Genomic DNA, 13456 nt, shown 5'->3' on the forward strand with positions numbered 1-13456 from the left:
ACAGTGATGACAAATGTTTCTTGAGCAGCAAATCAGCATATTAGAATGATTTCTGAAGGACCATGTGACACTTAAGACTATAGTGATGATGCTGAAAATTACATTTTAAAATATACTGAATGGTGATTTTATTGATATTGATATAGTGATTTTTTTTGTGTGTGATCTACACTGTTGACATTCAATATAAATAGTACTGAACTAATTAACAGACTGAGTTAAACAATACTCATTAAGGATATAGATGAATAATAGACTAATTATGCCAATACTAGTGATAATATACATATGTTCAGTTATAGAGAGACAGTCTCTGGCAGACAGACACATACAGACTCCCTTACAACCTTAACCAAGCTTAGAGGAGGAAAAATTAAGTCAATCCGAGGACCCAGTCCCATTATCATAGGAGCGATAGATCATTAAAGATGAGTGGAGATTGCAGTGTGTTGGAGCTGATAATGGTCTCTGTCTCTGTCTGTCTCAGACTGTCACCCTTCTCCACCGCTGGCCTGACCCCAACAGACCCCTCTTAAATGATCCCACATAATATTACCTGAGAGCTCTAATGATTCATTTTCTCTCTCTTGGTTTGCCCGTTCTCTCACAGTTTCAAATGGGGGATACGGTCACGTGGAAGAGGGGGATGATGAAGGCTTCACTGCAAATCCTCATAGACAGGACAGCCTGAAGCTCCAGCAGAGGTAGCATTGATTTGCCTTGGACTGAAAATGACAAACATGTCTCTTTTTCCATGTAGGGGTTGCACCGGCTAGTTGGTTAATTTAAAAAGCAGTTGGTCACATGATCTGAGTGTTTGTCTATACTTGGCAAAATCAGGAGGACAATCCCTCTATCCACAAACTGCACTCCACAAACCCAGTGTAGCTACATTGTGTGATATTAGGTTTGTAGTGAAAATGCCAAAAAAAAAAAAAAAATATTGAGATGAGAAGTTTGTAGGGTTTACAAGCCAGAAATCTTTTAATCCATCCTGATCATAATAAGGTGTCAATGAATGAGCAAGTGGAACATGAGTATTTTGTGGTGCTTCATTTTCAGCAGACTAGTAAACAAGTAGTTGTTCAATCCCTATATGTTATTTTAAACAGCAGGTTCAGTGACTTACTGCGGTCTTAGTAAAGATACTGAGGAAATGTGTGTGTGTGTGTGTGTGTATCGTTTAGGTCTTCATTCAGCTGACACTTCTTTGACCGACGGAGGTCAGCAGGGTCATACTGAGCAGAATCATGTGAAGTCATCTAAGAGCATGGATCTAGGTAAGGAATCCACATCATCGTGTGTTTTCCTTGAATGCCTTCTCTATGTGTTGTCCCATCAATATATATATATATATATATATATATATATATTGTCACGGGAGGAGCACAAGACAGACACAGTGGGCGTGGCGTCAGGCCTCGGAGAGGCTTTTATTAACAGAAATCATAAAACAAAGGGAATAAAAGTGGCCAAAAGGGGGAAAGTGTCCAAAATAACAGGGAATCTGGTGTCCTCGTTGTGCTGCTGGATTTGTGTAGGTCGGGCAGTGTTCATCAAGGAAGGGTCCAGGCAAGGGGCGGAGTCCGGCGGCCGCACGCGCTCCCCTCCTTGGTCCGGGGCGCGAGGGGCGGCGGCTTCTCCTAGCGGCCGCGTCTCTCTCGTTGGCCGCGGCGCTGGTAGGGGATGGACGGCCCGGCATCCTGGCCCGTCGGCCGTGTATACGGGTGCGGTTCCCATCCGGATCGCGGGTCCGGCAGCTCACGTCTTGGTGGCGCGGGAGTCCCTCAACGCACCCTTCCTGGACCCACGAGGACACCAGTGTGCATGCACGGGGAAGAGACCGGTCTCCTGAGGAGAGGCGCGTTGGGCTTTTAAACAGCGGCGGTAATGAGGCTCCACTTCCTTCAGGTGTGCCCCATCACACGCCGCCAGCCCTGACTCGTCCAGCGCCCCTCCTCTCACACACCCACTCCAGTCGGGAGCCTGGTGAAGGGCGGCGATTTAGGACGGGGTGCCGGTGACAATCAGGGAGGAGGCAGCTGACTCGTCACATTCCCCCTCCCAAGCGACATCCCCGTCCCCAGGGCGCCACCCACACGGGAGTGCTACCATCCTCAACCAGGCTCCAAACGGTCGGAGTGGGCGGGGCTTCCTCTCCGGGCGGTCCTCCCTCTCGCAGCGCACCAGAACAGGGACAGAGAAACCGGGTTTTAGTGACAGCCTCAACCAACCACAGGGTAAAATGACAATGGAAAAGTCACTTACCCCTTGTGTGGCTGGGAGGCTGTCCCCAGTTTTCCTCCGTCCCAGTCTGGGTTCTCACGAACGTTTGCAAGCGAGAGGGGGTGACGTCACCAGACGTTTCCCAACTGCGCTGTCTAGGCTCCGCCTGCCCGCATTCTCCACCAGTGTCACGGGAGGAGCACAAGACAGACACAGTGGGCGTGGCGTCAGGCCTCGGAGAGGCTTTTATTAACAGAAATCATAAAACAAAGGGAATAAAAGTGGCCAAAAGGGGGAAAGTGTCCAAAATAACAGGGAATCTGGTGTCCTCGTTGTGCTGCGGGATTTGTGTAGGTCGGGCAGTGTTCATCAAGGAAGGGTCCAGGCAAGGGGCGGAGTCCGGCGGCCGCACGCGCTCCCCTCCTTGGTCCGGGGCGCGAGGGGCGGCGGCTTCTCCTAGCGGCCGCGTCTCTCTCGTTGGCCGCGGCGCTGGTAGGGGATGGACGGCCCGGCATCCTGGCCCGTCGGCCGTGTATACGGGTGCGGTTCCCATCCGGATCGCGGGTCCGGCAGCTCACGTCTTGGTGGCGCGGGAGTCCCTCAACGCACCCTTCCTGGACCCACGAGGACACCAGTGTGCATGCACGGGGAAGAGACCGGTCTCCTGAGGAGAGGCGCGTTGGGCTTTTAAACAGCGGCGGTAATGAGGCTCCACTTCCTTCAGGTGTGCCCCATCACACGCCGCCAGCCCTGACTCGTCCAGCGCCCCTCCTCTCACACACCCACTCCAGTCGGGAGCCTGGTGAAGGGCGGCGATTTAGGACGGGGTGCCGGTGACAATCAGGGAGGAGGCAGCTGACTCGTCACAATATATATATATATATATATGTATATATATATATATATATATTTTTTTTAAATATATAATACTACTATTCAGCAGGGACACGTTAAATTGATCAAAATTGACAGCAAATGAATTTATAATGTTACAGGAGATTTATCTTTTAAATTATTGACATTATTTTGAAATGTATTTTCATTAAAAAATGTGTCACGTTTCCACAAAAATATTAAGAAGCTTAACTATTCTAAAACTGATGCTAAAAAAAAAAAAAAAATGTTTTTTAAGCACTGACTCAAAAATGAGTCAAAAATTATTTCTGAAGGATCAAGTGACACTGAAGACTGGAATAATGGCTTCTGAAAATTCAGCATTATATCTAATTTAATAAATTAAATTGTAATATATGTTTAAATAAAAACAGATATTTAAAATTGTAAAAAAAAATATATATTTTAAAATATTAATGTTTATGATTAATGTTTAATGTTTAAAGGAGACTTCTTTCCAAAAAAAATAATTATAAATAAATGTGTAATTATTATATTATATTATATTATATTATATTATATTATATTATATTATATTATATTATATTATATTATATTCTATTATAGTTAAGTAAAAAATACTTTCATTCTATATTTTTGTATATTTTATATATATATATACTGAATGTATTATATTCAGAATATGTCAAATTAAGATGAGTGGAAACCATCCATGTTCTAGCAGTCTCTTCATTGTGAAGTGTGGGCTGACTGGAGGATGAATCAATGCTCCTCCTCACTGAAACACAATTAATCTCTCATGTTCCAACATTACCTTGAAAATCTAATCAGCAGCGCTCTGTATCTGATACATCAGCCACCGCTACAGTCCATATCTGTGTGATGGCTTTTTAAAAAACAATATTGAAAGTATTGAAGAGCTCAATATGATGCGAGCGGATGGGGGCTGCTCTCTGGTGACCGTGGCGACTGTAGCTATGGTGGGCGACACAATGGCCAGCCTGAGCTGGCCCCGCGGTCCAATTCAACCATGAATAAAAACCCACTGTAATTTGGTTCCAAGTGCTGGTTATGAAATTGGATCTTCTTTGATACGAGAGCTAGGATATTAATAATACATAACCAATAAAGAGAGAACCCTTTAGTTCATGAATAATAGAAAGTTTGAATAGTTTTTTAATTGAAATTTTTGTTGGTGTACGCTCATTTACCTGGGTGTATGCACATTAAAAGGAAAAAAGTCGAGTGAATTATGCCACCGGCCTTCTCTCTAGATCCCCTCAGAGGCATTAATAGCTGTGAGGATATAAACCTGTACGGTAGATTTAGGTTTACAGCTGCTGTAATGGCTTTGTTTTGATTACTGTGCATGCGCTGATATGACTGCTTTAGTGGCGATTTGTTTTCCTGGCCGGTTGGCAGGCCAGTAACTTTGTTAATGAAGAGTGCAGGAAGTACACCAGTGTTGTTTTGTTACTGTTGATGGGGTTATAAAGTAAATCGTACCGTCATCTATTGAAAAATGCAATAACTGTGTTGGAATAGCTGAGCAGCTGGGTGAATTTCATTTAACCACTCAAGAACAAATTAATTGGAAAATAAAAAAAGAATTTAAAAAAGTTATTTGTATATACATTTATATTTGAATATATGTTTGTGTATATAGAGAGAGAGATGCATATATGTATGCACACATACATAATAGTATTTTTTTTTTTTTCATGAAAATCGTCATTGTACTAATGCATAACAACTGATTTTAATAAGAAACAAATATTTGTATTCTATTCAATTCAGACGTCTTATATATTTCTCTGATCTTGTCCTACCCTTTAAACTTCTCTCAGCTCGGCATAAATAAAGGCAAAAAAGATGAGAGACTAGGTTAACGATACCCATACCGGCAGCAAATGTTCAGATGGGGTCTCTGCAGCGCTCCACAGAGCAGTTTAAGGGAGTCCATCAGTTACTGTCTTAGCAAGGAGTTTTTTCGCAGAGAGCCGCAGGGGAGAGCGATGACAGACTTCTCCCACCTTTCCTCCCTCAGGATGGAGACAGGAAAGAAAAGGAGTAATGAGAGAGAGAGAGAGGAGATTATACAGGTGCTGGAGGTGCAGATGAGAAGAGAGAAGAGGGTCCTCTGGATGACTGCCTCTAAGGAACGGAGGGATCACTAAAACAGAAATGAGATGGCACGTTTTCTAGTCATTTTCTGTGCAGGCTTGATGGGTGCGACGGCTCTAAAAATTGAATGCTCACCATGACAATTGAACAGTGCAGCACATTTCCACACATTAGCTAAGGATGACCTTATTAGCTCTGTTTTTTTTTCCATAACACACTGAATGATAAATATTTCACTCTCTTAAAATGCTGTATGCAGGAGAATTTCAATTACACTTCATTAGTTTTCCATATTTGGTTCTCGTAAAGTAATGTTTCAGTGGCGGCAGTCGACTATGCCAACAATTGATTGGCTTTTATTGTCGTAAGAGTGCGTGTTCTGATTTTTCACAGAATAGACACAAAGCAAAGGACTTTCTCATTCAAAACAACCTTTTTTAGCTAGTTTCTATGTGACTTAATGGAGAAACATAATGGACGTAGAGCTGTTTTTATCTATCTGACCTCATCTCAACTCTTATCTAGAGACACCATAGTTGTCAATTACAGTGGTCATTGGCCATGGTCGATTTTGTCCCCAACACTTTATAAAATTAGCTTGTAGCAGGGGTGTATGATACAGAAGAATTTTTGTAAGATATTGTGTTAAATTATGTGCAAAACCTAATTAATATTCATGAGCTAAGCCTTCATTTTGTGACATAAGTATGTTTGTAAAGTCTCCTAAACTGTTCCCACCACTTTTTAAAACAAAGCGGTGCCCATGTGAGCCACTTGCTATCTTAAAACCGATCCTGAACAATCACTCACAAATATAGTTGTTAAAATATAGTTATTTTTTATTTTATTTTATTTTTTATTGCTGCAATTAGTTAAAACAACTTAAAATATGATCAAGTCTAATCAGGGAATCATTTGCTAATTCCCAGCACTGGTTCTTAAATGCTAATATATTTTATCATTCAAGATGAAAAACACAAAGGTATAGCACAGTCTGAACAACCACTGCAGTGAATGAAGTGTGTAAAATAAAATAGGTACTAACATAATTGTGTTTCTCGCATGAACCTAATACCATCCTCTCCAGAGAAAATGCTTCATCCCCATGTGCTCATACAATCGCACTTCAAGATGAATACTTGCACTCAAGAGTCTTTTATTCCTGGCTTCTTTTGATCAGAAACTGTCCTAAATGCTTGTCTTTCATCTTCGTTCGGAGGTCCAAGGTCAGAGAGTGTTATTCTCCTGAGCTTTTGTTCTCACCGGCAGAGCAGGAATACATTTGTTCGATGAGCATGAGTCTTTCTGGAGAAGCATTATTCATTGACCTATTTTGTATTGTTTTACCCCTCTTTGTGGAATCAGAATTAGATTTGTAATGCAGGAAATCCACCTTTCTCCACATTGTGTTTTAAGAATGAGCTGAATAGAAAAAACAGGTAAATGTTTATAAGAGATGGACATTGTACAGTCTACAGTTGGTTTGTTATGAGCGTGCAGGACATTAATGTTTTTTTAGTTCTCAATCATAATGCAGGTCTTTTTGCTTGTTTTATACACTTTGGTTATACAACAGAAAGTCTTTATTTTCACCTTCATACTCTGTCATTGGTATTTGATAAAACAGATCATTTCTTCTATTTGCACTGTTGAGCTTGGTAAGTCCATCTACTAAAATGTAATTGGCCTAGAATCACACAGAGCATAAATCGTCCCATGGACATGAATGATACTTTAAGAGATACTCCACTCCAAAATGAAAATTTTGTCATTAATCCCTTACCCTCGTGTCATTTCAAACCCTTAAAAGCTGTGTTCGTCTTGATGAAACACAATTTAAGATATTTTGGATGAAAACCGGGAGGCTTGTGACTGTCCCATTAATTGCTAATGCCGCGTTTCCACCGAAATTACCCGGAACATTTGTACCAAGAACTTTTTTTCCCAGGAACTTTTTTCCCGTTAGACCTGTTGCTTTGTGCGTTTCCACCGCTGTGTAAAAAACCGGGAAGATTAGGCAAATAGACTGGTGATGTAGGTTTGCGTGCATTTCTCAATAAAAAGTACGCTGATTTTGGATGTGCATCCTCGGTAGTTAGTTCAGACTTTGCGCATTCAGCTCGGGAGTGTGATGTCGCGATGACGCAAGTCCGGTAAATCTGCTAACAGCACCGTACTTGATAACTTCAGTCAGCTGACCATGGCTACTGCAATTTTCCTCTCTGTATATTTACAATAAAGCGAAATAGGATATCAAATACCACTGCCTCCTTTCATTTTCATTTAAACATAATAACAGCTGCAGAAATGTTAGTTCAGGGATATGTGTATATACAGTCATTACAATGAAACGAAATATTATATAAATTTGCCTTTTTTATTTTCATTTTAAACATATAGATAAATTGAATACAGACCAAAGATAACCTGTTAGATTTATCCAAAACAAATGATATGTTATGTTTAACCACTAAAGAGACATCAGAAACAGCGGCACATATCAGAAGGTCTAGCCGAGGTGAGGCTGCTCTTGGCGGATACATGAGGACTGAGCTCCCGCTGATCGCGTGGAGCTCACGTCTGTCACGTTCGGTGATACAGGAAACACAGGAGAGATCCAAGTACAGGTAAGAGGTTTATTGAGGGGCAATCCAAAAGGGTAAAACAGTCCAGGCAGGGTCAAAACCAGAATATCAAATAAACATGAAAACAAAACAAGAACACACGGCAAGAGCAGACTACGGATAGTATCACACATAAGACAAGGACTCCGTGACACAGACTCAGACAGACCGGGTATAAATACACAGAAGGATGATGAGGGAACTGGAGACAGGTGGGGAACAATCAATTAACTCAAACAAGGAGGAAGGTGACCAAATAAGGGAACAGGAAGTGATAAGGTGACAGACACTGTGGAAAAGGAGGACACCTAGTGGAAACCCAGGGAACACAACCCAGACACTGTGACAGTACCCACCCCCCTGTACGGAGTGGCTCCCAGACGCTCCACGACAGACACAAAACAGAGACCAGGAGGGAGGCGGACAGGTGGAGGCTCAGGGGGAGGGATTTAGGGCCAGAAAAGAAAAACATGGGGAACAGGTACCAGAGTGTAAACACAAAACAGGGAGACCAGGAGGGAGGAGGACCGGAGGAGGTTCAGGGGGAGGGACGGAGGGCCAGACTAACAGAGGGGAACAGGGACGGGAGTGAACACACAAAACAAAAAAACAAACAACAACATGAAGCCCCCCCAATGCAGATCAGAAGACCACCACGTCCGTGTGGTGGAGACTGGAGTCCCCCAGCGTGGAGCAGAAGACCACCACAACCGTGTGGTCAAAGCGGAAGCCCCCCAGGGCAGAGCAGAAGACCACCACGTCCTCGTGGTCAATGCCAGAGTCCCCCAGGGCAGAGCAGAAGACCACCACGTCCTCGTGGTCAATGCCAGAGTCCCCCAGGGCAGAGCGGAAGACCACCACATCCTCGTGGTCGACGTCGGAGTCCCCCAGGGCGGAGCAGATGACCACCATGTCCTTGTGGTCGATGCCAGATTCCCCCAGGGCGGAGCAGAAGACCACCACACCCCTGTGGTTGAGGCCGGAGTCCCCCAGGGCGGAGCAGAAGACCACCACAACCGTGTGGTCCGGGCGGAAGCCTCCCAGGGCGGAGCAGAAGACCACCACGTCCTTGTGGTCGATGCCGGATTCCCCCAGGGCAGAGCAGAAGACCACCACACCCCTGTGGTCAAGGCGGAAGCCCTCCAGGGCGGATCAGACATCCGTGCGGCCAGACCAGCGGAACGACGAAGCTCTGGAAGTCCCCTGATGTTCTTACTGGACTCCAGAAGATCGGCGCTGGCCTGAATCTGCTCGCGAAGATCATTGGTGACTGGCACTTGTTCATGAAGATCACCGGTTACTTGACTCAGTCCTAGAAAATCACCAGTGGCTTGACACAGTCCTTGAAGATCACCAGTGACTTGACTCTGTCCTTGAAGATCACCAGTGACTAGACTTGACTCTAAAAGGTCAACGGTGACCAGCCTTGTCTCTGGAAAGTCTATGGTACCTAGCCCTGACTCTGGAAGATCAGCGGTGACTAGCCCTGACTCTGGACAGTCAGCGGTGACTAGCCCTGACTCTGGAAGGACAGCGGTGACTAGCCCTGACTCTGGAAGGTCAGCGGTGACTAGCCCTGACTCTGAAGGGTCCACGAACACCTGACTCAACTCTGGAGAGTTCACTGTAACCTGACTCGACTCTGGAGGGTCAACTGTAACCTGACTCGACTCCGGAGAGTTCACTGGAACCTGACTCGACTCCAGAGAGTTCACTGGAACCCGACTCAACTCCGGAGGGTCAACTGGAACCCGACTCGACTCCGGAGGGTCAACTGGAACCTGACTCGACTCCGGAGGGTCAACTGGAACCTGACTCGACTCTGGAGGGTCAAGAGGGTCAACTGGAACCTGACTCGACTCTGGAGGGTTCACTGGAACTTGACTTGACTCTGGAGGGTCAACTGGAACCTGACTTGACTCCAGAGGGTCAGCTGTGACTGTCATCCTGTGCAGCGGCGCTGGGCAAGCAGCCATCTTGGGCCATGACTCTGGACAGGGAGCCCTCTTGGGTTGTGGTGCTGGGCCGGCGAGCATCTTGTGCTGTGGTGCTGGACCGGTGGCCAATTTGGTCATTGGCGCTGGGTTAGCAGCCATCTTGTACTGTGGTGCTGGGCTGACAGCCATCTTGTGCTGTGGCGCTGGACTGGCGGCCATCTTGTGCTGTGGCGCTGGACCAGTGGCCATCTTGGGCATTGGCGCTGGGTTAGCGGCCATCTTGTGCTGTGGTACTGGGCTGGCGGCCATCTTGGGTTGTGGTGCTGGACCGGTGGCCATCTTGGGCATTGGCGCTGGGTTAGCAGCCATATTGTGCTGTGGTGCTGGGCTGGCGACCACCCGGTGCTGTGGCGCTGGGCTGGCGGCCATCTTGGGCTGTGGCGCTGGGCTGGCGGCCGTCTTGCTTCGTGGTACTGGGTTGGCGGCCATGTTGCCTCTTGGCGCTGAGCTGGTGGCCATCATGGGCAGTGGCGCTGGCTTTCTCCTTCTGCCATGGTGAGACGGCGGCTCGGGTCCCTCCCACATGAGCCCAGAGTCGAAGGGGGGCCATGGTGGAGAGCGATGCTGAGCTTCCTCTCGCCCACCTCCTCCTCGGCGACCTCCACTGGTCCCGCGAAACACGACCAGGCGGGTTCCCTCAAACTGATTGCTTCTCTCCCGCTTGGTGGCTGGGGAAGAAGCGTCAACCGACATACTGCTGGATCTCAGGGTGACTGAGTCCTTCTGTCACGTTCGGTGATACAGGAAACACAGGAGAGATCCAAGTGCAGGTAAGAGGTTTATTGAGGGGCAATCCAAAAGGGTAAAAACAGTCCAGGCAGGGTCAAAACCAGAATATCCAATAAACATGAAAACAAAACAAGAACACACGGCAAGAGCAGACAACGGATAGTATCACACATAAGACAAGGACTCCGTGACACAGACTCAGGCAGACCGGGTATAAATACACAGAAGGATGATGAGGGAACTGGAGACAGGTGGGGAACAATCAATTAACTCAAACAAGGAGGAAGGTGACCAAATAAGGGAACAGGAAGTGATAAGGAGACAGACACCATGGAAAAGGAGGACACCTAGTGGAAACCCAGGGAACACAACCCAGACACTGTAACAACGTCTCTGAGATCGGCAAAACACATTTTTAAATAGGCGCTGTCTTTATAAATAAACCACAGATTTGAGTTTAAAACAACTACATTCTCGCTTGAAATACTTGTAAAATTACATTTAATGACACAATAACAGTAATATTTTGAAAATCATCCGAATAAATGGTGGTTGCACCCAACCTATGCTGCGTGAACTCAACCAATCAGCATGTTTAGCACTCAAGTCCCACCCCCGAAAGTTACGGAACTTTGAAAAAGTACTACCTCACCAGCAGGGACTTTCTGAGGGGCATTTTTTTTACCCGGAACTTTATTTAGTTCCAGGTTCCTGCGGTGGAAACACACCGAGTACCAGGCCAAAGTCCCTAGTTCCTGGGTAAAGTTCCTGCGGTAGAGACGCGGTATAAGTAAGTTACACTGTCAAGGTCCAGAAAAGTATTAAAGACATTAGCAGAATAGTCCATCTGCCATCAGTGGTTCAACTGTAACATTATGAGCAATGAGAATACTTTTTAAAATACTCCATAATATGTGAACATTCTACATTTATTTGTGTTTACTCAGAATGACAACGAAACGTTGAGCTTCTGTAAAATGTATTCAGGCAAACAGAGGATCCACTTTCTGCCATCTCTGTCTGTGAACTTGAGCGAGAAAATTTGAAACTCTGTTTATGAAAAATAAACCTGAAAATGAAAAAGTGAAATATCTACTTTCAAATGAAAAAAACAAATATATATATATATATATATATATATATATATATATATATATATATATATATATATATATATATATATATATATATTAATCAAATAGGAAATGTGTGTGTTACACACTGTGCATTGTTTAAGATGGCTTTCAGTTCAATAAAAAATAAATTAAAAAATAAATAAAAAACAACATTTAGGGTTTATATTCAACTAAAGTGGGCAGGAAGTGGGACAGGAAATGTTTGAAAATCCACTCCTGTATCTATTTGGAACGACATGGGGGTAAGTGATTAATGACAACATTTTCATTTTGGGGTGGAGTATCCCTTAAAAAACAAAAATTGAAATTTCGGAAGACATTTCAAAATGTCTTCCTTTATGTTTCACAGAACAAATAAAGTCATGCAAATTTGGAATGGTGAGTAAATGATGACAGAATTAACATTTTTGTGTGAACTATCCTTTTAATTTTTCTTTACAAAAAAACTTAGTTGTGACCTGGTTGATTAAAATTAGTCCAACCAGTCTTTTTGACCATAAAGACTAATGCCATATATTATAGAAATCTGAATATCATAAAACTATGTACCCCGAAGTTGTGAAAGTAACATGTTAACAACCACTAAAATATACCTTGGCAACCTCATAGCAATGGCTGAATAATGACACTATTGCCTTCTGTTGAGCTGCTTATTGCTGAATTGAATATGTTTCATAATTGATGAACTTTGCAACATTGGCACAGTTATCGAACTCAATTGAAACAACACTGGATTAAACTTAGATTAATAATGACACTATTGGCTTCTGTAGAGCTCAATTTGTTTTATAATTGATTTATTTTAGAACAGCAGCACAGTTACTTTCCTCTTTATTAATGTGAAGCTGCATTGAAACCATCTGTAAAAAGCGCTGTACAAAAAAATATGACTTGACATATCTTTTTCACTTTATTCACTATGTATTTATTGTAAATGTATCTTAATGCGTCTGCAACAATGTCATTTTTCATGCCAATTAAGCTTATTTGTCTCTGAGAGGCAGAAAGATTTCGCTCATAAATTGAAAACTCAAGTTATGTGGGACGTGACACTGGTTTCTTTAAGCTGATTGGCTAAAACTCCCTCCACATCATTGTAGTCAAGACAAAGGATAAGCTAATTTTTCCACACAATAGCACTTTGTTTCAAACCCAGAATCACTCATGCCAGCCAACACACAGCATCTTCGAGTTAGATTCGCTGCTGAGTCAATAAGCATTCACACATTTGAAACAATTATAAAATAATTATCCCTCCACCCCTTTCTGACTGATTTGCCACAAATTGCTTTTGTTATTCTTTTGAATGTCTAAATCCTTTCCTTTCATTCAATGCATTCAAATCTCTGAGTGCATCTAGTATGTGAAGTTTGTGTTTGTCTTTATGTCTGTTTGTTTTTGTATCTATGGTACATAGCAGTTTTTAAGCTAGCTTTTTTTTTATTTTAAGCTTGTGCAATCTATCATCACATGACAGATCACAGCCTGCTGAGAGCCGTATTTGGCTTTCTATCTCTCGTCTGCTGGGAAAAATTTACCTCATGAAAAATGAATAGGATTATTTAAAAGAGATTGCAATGTAATGAAAACCTATTACTGTGTGCTAGGCTGCTGCTAGCTCGTCTGCGTTTGCCTCTCTCCCTTCAAATGCTTTTTCTGTGGATTACCCGAGCCTCTGCCACTATTGCTTGCCTCAATTTAACATCATATCATATTTGTCACAAGGCCCAAACCCCTATAGTTCAGCTCTCAGTAATTACTGTAA

The sequence above is a fragment of the Carassius gibelio genome, chromosome A9, assembly GCF_023724105.1.
Source record: "Carassius gibelio isolate Cgi1373 ecotype wild population from Czech Republic chromosome A9, carGib1.2-hapl.c, whole genome shotgun sequence".
Classification (NCBI taxonomy): Eukaryota; Metazoa; Chordata; class Actinopteri; order Cypriniformes; family Cyprinidae; genus Carassius; species Carassius gibelio.